Genomic DNA, 6669 nt, shown 5'->3' with positions numbered 1-6669 from the left:
TTCTCAGGTCTTCAATCAACGGACTTAGATAAACACCAATGTCATTTCCTGGTTGTCTTGGGCCTGATATCATCATAGACAACATCATGTATTTTCGCTTCATGCACAACCAAGGCGGAAAATTGTAAATTACTAGTAGAACTGGCCATGAACTGTGTTGAGTGCTTAAATTGCCATATGGATTCATTCCATCACTGGCTAGTCCAAGTCTAAGATTTCTTGCCTCTTTGCCGAAATTCGGATACAAACTATCAATCTTCCTCCATTGGGAGCAATCAGCTGGATGACGGATCATTCCATCAGATTTTCTCCCATTTGCATGCCAGGTAAGATCTTTTGCGTCGTCTTCATTAGCAAATAAACGCTTAAACCTTGGAATGATGGGAAGATACCACAACACTTTCGCTGGAGGGCCCTTCTTTTTTTATCATGTCCATACACTATTTTCTCTTGTTTTAAACTAGTTATGGATATTGGATAGATGTTTCTATTTTTATACTTGGTAAATGGTAGTAATTTGTAATTACGGTAAAGACATAATCTAAGGTTGTTGGCAACCGAGTTTTTATTTTTTTATTTTTATCAAAGTGTTTGGATATTTACAAGTAAATAAACTGAACTGCAGTACTTGGCATCAAATTTCGTACCTGTTAAGTAATGGCAGTTTAAATTGTACTGAAAATAAATAAATAAATCCTTTATTGTTTTAAAAGTTGCTGAAATACTGCAGAACATGCTCCTTTCATTTTGTTACTTAAAGTTAATTTTACGAATTCTGTGAAGAAAAAAAAAACAGATTTATGAATGTGATCCAGTAGTAAATAGAGGAGCTTTGAAATACTGGAGTATAGTTTTCAGTATGCCTTTGGCACTAACCTGTTACCAAAAGAAGCGTGCAACTTAACGATTGTATTTTCCTCTTCAGCAGAAATGTTCCCTCTTTTAAGGTCAGCTCTCAAATAGTTAATCCATCTCAGCCTGCAACTCTTCCCGCACCTTAATAATCCTTCCAAACCCCAAAAATGCCAGTCAGAAAAAAGAAAAAAAAATATCAATTGATCTACAACACAAATTACTTCTTCCACAATAAATACTCCCATATAGTAGCAACAAAATTAATTTGCTGTTGGAAGTTCAAACTTATTGTATCAATCGATAAAAAAATAAATATTATTAACAATTAATACGTACCTGCATTTTTAGGCAATGACCTCCAAGAACCTTCCCCGTTGGTCTGAATGTATTTTGCCAAGGTCTCACCTAAAAATTGACGCGACAGAGCAAATGAATCGGGTTGATAGCAAGCGGATAAGATCGAGAGGCTTACCTCGAATCCGAAATGAGAAATGGCGGAATCGGCAAGAGAGCGATGAAAAACCTAAAAAAGAGGGGAGGAAATTAGGGAATCGGAATGAAATTGGGGAGTAGAGAGGATCAGAGAGCAATGCCAGTGAAGAAGAGTAAGCAGAAGGTACGGGCGAGGTCGGCAATGGCAGAAGAGAAACCCTAGAAGACAGAGTAGAAGGAAAAGGAGAGGAGGATTTACCTTTTTTTTGTGGAGGGAGAAGCAGAAGAGGGAGAAGGCAAAAATAGAATAAAGAGGTTTGAAGAAGCGAGTAATTCTGTTTGTTCGGCTGTGCGAATGCGTTTTGTTTTGCTTAATGCCTTCTATTCTGCACCATATACTGTAACTGTACTGTACCTGTCACTTGCTTTTTATTTTATTATACTCATTTGTCCACGCCATGCCTTTGCCTTCACCCTCCCTCGTTTCAGGTGAATTTGTTTAAACTAAAAAAAATAACTTTATTTCTTAAAATAAATAAAAAATTATTTTTTAACAGAAATAATTTAAACAAACATATTTAAAAAAATAAAAATTACCTATTTTATTAAAATAAATATTTATTTCAATAAACAAATTTATCTTAAATAAACACTACTTACAAAATTAAAAGATGTTAATGTACGTTAGTTGTTTGTACCATTATTAAATGTATTCAAAAATTGAATTTAAAATTAATTAAAATATTATAGTGTAATTATTTTTAAAATATTATTTCATTAGAAATTATCATATAATTAAAAATGATTGAATTTTATAGTAATATCTAAAAATCATATCTAAAATCGTTTGTAATTAACGCACGGTGAAAATTCTTTACATTTAAGTTTTAACGTTGTACCAAAAAAAATCAGGAATACATGGATACTTATGTTTTTTTTTATATATCTAATCAATATCTCTTATTTATCTCTTCATATCTCAAATCTCATTACCTATAACATTTATACTTTTTTTTTTACTTTTCTTTCTCTCTCACTAGGTATTGTTAGCATATTAGGTATTTATCAATAATTTTTCTATTCTTTATGATATACTTCCTCATCTGTTCTTAAAAATATAAGATTATTTTTAAAAAAATCCTTAAATACAAGGCATAGTGCATTTTAATTATTAACAATTATTTTTTATATAATAAATTGTAAATTTTTTTCACTTTTAAATAATCATCATAATTAAAGTTTTTGACTCTATAAAGCTCAATATAATTTTAAAAATTTGGATCTTTTTGAGCAAATCATTATAATGTTGATTAATTTTCATGGGATATAATCACATTTTTTAAAATATGCATCTTCTTAACGGCATGTATTTAGTATTATGCAAGAATCATATCTTAAATTAATTTTTATAATTTTTTATAAATAACTTTGCTTAGTCAAATGATAAAAAATATGACGAAGTCTGGTCAAATTTTGTTGATTAAATAATAATAAGATTAAAATTACGAAATTCATTTTAAAAATGTAGTTTAATTTTTAAATGTTTACCTTTTGAATTTATAATTGTTTCTTAATTATTATATTTTTTTAATTAAAATATAATTAATAACACAATATATGATTTTTTTAAAAATATATAAATAATTAAAAAAAAAGTTTATATTAACATCGGTTTTTGGAAAACCGATGTTAACGTATGATACGTTAACATCGGTTTTTTAGAAAACCGATGTTAATGCATACACGTTAACATCGGTTTTTTAAAAAACCGATGTTAACATATCATACGTTAACATCGATTTGTGAAAAACCGATGTTAACATCATTAGTTAACATCGGTTTTTTGGAAAACCGATGTTAAGAAGGATACTTTATTTACAAATATGCCACTGCGTTTAACTTAACATCGATTTTGTATAAAACCGATGTTAATAAGCCGATGTTAAAACTACTTTTTGTAGTAGTGACTATCAGAGCATAAATTTCATTTATTCTTCATAAGACTCGATAGATCCTTAAAGAATGTCTTGCGAGACTGTTCTTGAAAAATGAATCTAAGACATAAAGTATTTGTGACGATTTTAAAACCATGTGTATTTGTTTAAAAAATTATAATACAATTCCTGGCGGTTAAAAACCGCCATAATTAATAAAAGAAAAATAAATGCAATACAAAACAGAGATAGTTATGGAGATATAGCTTGAAGATAATGAAGAAAATCACTTGAAAGATAATTGCAACAATTAAAACAAATTATGTCAGCTGAAGAGATAATTTCCTTGCATAGATTATATTATTTTGTAAATTAAGGAGATTATTTGTCTCTATTAAACACATATACGATTCTATAAATAGAGAGACATAGGCAGTAACAAAAAACACCTCTACACATCACCTTCACTGAAAAACCCTCTTCTCTCTTTTTGTGTTTCATAAGTGACTAGTTTCTTTCTTAGCTAGAAGAGGAAAAGATTGAACCTTATTTGATGTAATTTTATCACATTAATATATTATTTGAGTTTATTATTCACCTTCTATACTTAATGTTTTGTGAGCTTCACCTCATAGATGATTCTAGGAATTGATGTGCACTTTAGCGAGTCTCATTGAAACTTGTACCGAATCGGATACTTAATTAGAGTTATCTCTAGGGATAGAATAATCTTAGTTAAGCCTCGTTAATTCCCAAATGATAATCTTTATTACTTGTGTTGGTTTGGAAAGGTATTGAGAATCAAGACAAGTGATTTAAGGTCTATCACCTAAGGGATTAGGGATAGAATACATTAGTGAATTGAGGATGAACGATATAATGACTTAGAAGTGTGAGGAATTGCAACAAATAGGGAGATTCTAAGTACAATCTTAGCATCTCAATGTTATTGTTTCCATCTACAATTATTATCGCATCAACAAATAACTTCTTACCTTTTCTTTTAATTTCTGTTATTAAATATTCAACACATTAATCTCTCTAGAAAAATATATTTTTTATTTTCTGTTTTGATTAGTTTTAACCCATGCTTCGGGCTTCCAGAATACAATGGGATCTTCGTAAAATGGATAATTATGAATGTTATGAAGAATTTGATAGGGAAGTTCAATGGCAAAAAGAAGGAGATTCGTTAGCTCGTTATTTAGTAGTTTTAGGTAGTTCAAAATATAAAAACACAAAAGTATCTTTATCTAAAAGGTTTTAATTCAAATATTCATCCTTGCATTATTCCCTTGGGACACAATCTGAGCTTTAGTTCAATACTACAATTGGGATTTGGTTACACTTGGTTGACATAAATCTTAACATAATTAAAACATTAACATTCACGCAGCGAATGAGGTCCCACGAGAGGTTGAACTCGAAGTACTTGTCGATGATGTCGAGCATGAGGTTGAAGGTGTTGGTGGAGTGATGAAAGTAGGGAGGAACTCTTGGACCTAGTTGAAGAAGTCGAGGGTGAGCTTCCCGTTGTTGTTGAAGGAGAGGAGTGTTTGGCAAATAGTGGCGTCATCGTTAGGAAGAGGTGTGATTTTGGCTGTGGATTTGGATAGATATCATTACTTAGATCTGAATTAATGCACAACACAACAAAAACCTATATCCGAAATAGAAGCACTCAACAAAAATGGGAGAGGAAAACTTAATAGGATGGTGGAACAAGACAAAGAGCAAAAACCCAAACATAAATAATTCAACTTTGTTAAAATTTATCTAGAGTTTCAATCTTTTATTTCGTGATGGTGGAACAAGACAAACAAGTTTTAGTAGTGTAAATGTGGCTCCACATGAGGTGGAACAAGACAAACAAGTTATAGTATTTGTTTTTAATTTATATGAGATTCCAATATAGCGCCAACATGTTTGGGATTCCCTAGGCCTGGATATCTATGAGATTCCAATACTCTTAATTTCGACCTTAAAGAAAATTCTCTATGAGCGCTCATTTAGTTTTGGATTTGCATGTTGCTCATTTAGTTTTGGATTTGCATGTTGCTCATTTAGCTATGATTGAAGTCTACTACTTCCTTTTGCTAACAACTAATAACCTGGCTCTAGCTAATTAATAATAAATATTAACTCAAAAAATTGAAGAACACTATGAAATGGCTTAAAATACTGGGAGCATCTTATTCTCACAAATAAAAACTAGCAAGTTTATAGACTTTAGCTCTACAACAGCTAATTATCCCACGTACTAATTTACAACATAATCTTAAAACATAGGTAACTGAACAGGAACAATTAACCATGAAGAAATTAAAATAAACAGGAACTGAGAAATTAATGCAAATCACAACAAACTGAAATCTTCAACTTAGCCACTGTCGCAACCTACCCTTCGGAGGGAGGGCGACGCGTGACTCGCGGGATGCGTGTTCCACGAAAGGAATACGCGCGGAGTCGCCACCAACGTTTATTTGAGGAAAACGTCGGAAAAACCGGAAAAGACGCGATCTACGAACTTTTAAGTTGAAAGGTTCGGGAGTTGTATTTACGCACGGGGAAGGTATTAGCACCCCACACGCCCGTCCCAAGGGACGGCAGCCTTTAATCGAATGTGCAAACATGACTTTGATTTTTTTGTTCCCTTTTATGTTCTTATATCCTTTATACCCTTTTTATATTTTTTCCTTTTTTGTGGTCGACAAGGGTGTTTCCCTTTGCTCCTACGTATTCCTCAATTTGGGATGAGAAAATCAGACCTACGTAGTTCTTGCTTATCAAGTGATTCTTTTTTACTTAAGTGGTGATCATTTTAAGGCGTTGGACCTTAAAAATGATCCATTTTACTTAGTGAGAAATTGAAATGACAAACTTCAAAAGCCTATTTTTGTGGACGAGCTTGACTAGGCGAGTTGATTTTTAGCCTTAGTTTCACTTTAGTTATTAATCAATTCGGTTAAGAATGAGAAATCCCAAAGAGAAAACGTCCGATTGATTTTCCGCTTTATTTTACTAAAAGATGTTTTTTGATTATTTTATATTATTTTTACTTCCTTTTTTGATTTCCAACATGGTTACGGCATGACCGAACGGTCGGAATTGATTTTAACCGAAGCTAATGGATAATACAATTCAAACGTTCGGTGGAAATTTATTTTATTTTTAAGTTAAGCAAGAAATGACTTAAGTAAAATGGCTTAAGCACGTCAACAGGGGGTATAAAAAGTAAACAAAACGAGAATAAAAATGCACGAAACACAATGTGGACCACTACGGGTGCATAGAATGAATCGAAAAGCTTGGTTCGAGGTACTTACCCGTTGAAGATCGAAGAACGATGAAGAACGAATGAAGAACGTCGAAGAACGGTTCAAACCTTTGCGAGATTCCTCACGGAAAACGTTACGGAAACGTTTCGGAAGCGCCTCGGCTTAGATTT

The 6669-nt window shown here is 32.0% G+C and overlaps 1 long non-coding RNA gene across 1 annotated transcript; it reads right to left on the bottom strand.

Annotated features, from left to right (window-relative positions):
- Nucleotides 1-460: 460 nt before the first annotated feature.
- LOC102666353 (uncharacterized) lies at nucleotides 461-1750 on the bottom strand. The gene is made up of 4 exons (XR_001386083.3): nucleotides 1547-1750; nucleotides 1328-1378; nucleotides 1192-1260; nucleotides 461-1006 (listed from the first exon to the last, which is right to left on the bottom strand). It is a non-coding gene; the product is annotated as an uncharacterized lncRNA (long non-coding RNA).
- Between the last annotated feature and the right edge of the window lie 4919 nt (nucleotides 1751-6669).

This window comes from Glycine max, chromosome 18 (genome assembly GCF_000004515.6).
Source record: "Glycine max cultivar Williams 82 chromosome 18, Glycine_max_v4.0, whole genome shotgun sequence".
NCBI classification, from domain to species: domain Eukaryota; kingdom Viridiplantae; phylum Streptophyta; class Magnoliopsida; order Fabales; family Fabaceae; genus Glycine; species Glycine max.
Note: the sequence above shows the minus strand (reverse complement) of the source record. Positions and strands in the feature narration are given on the sequence as shown.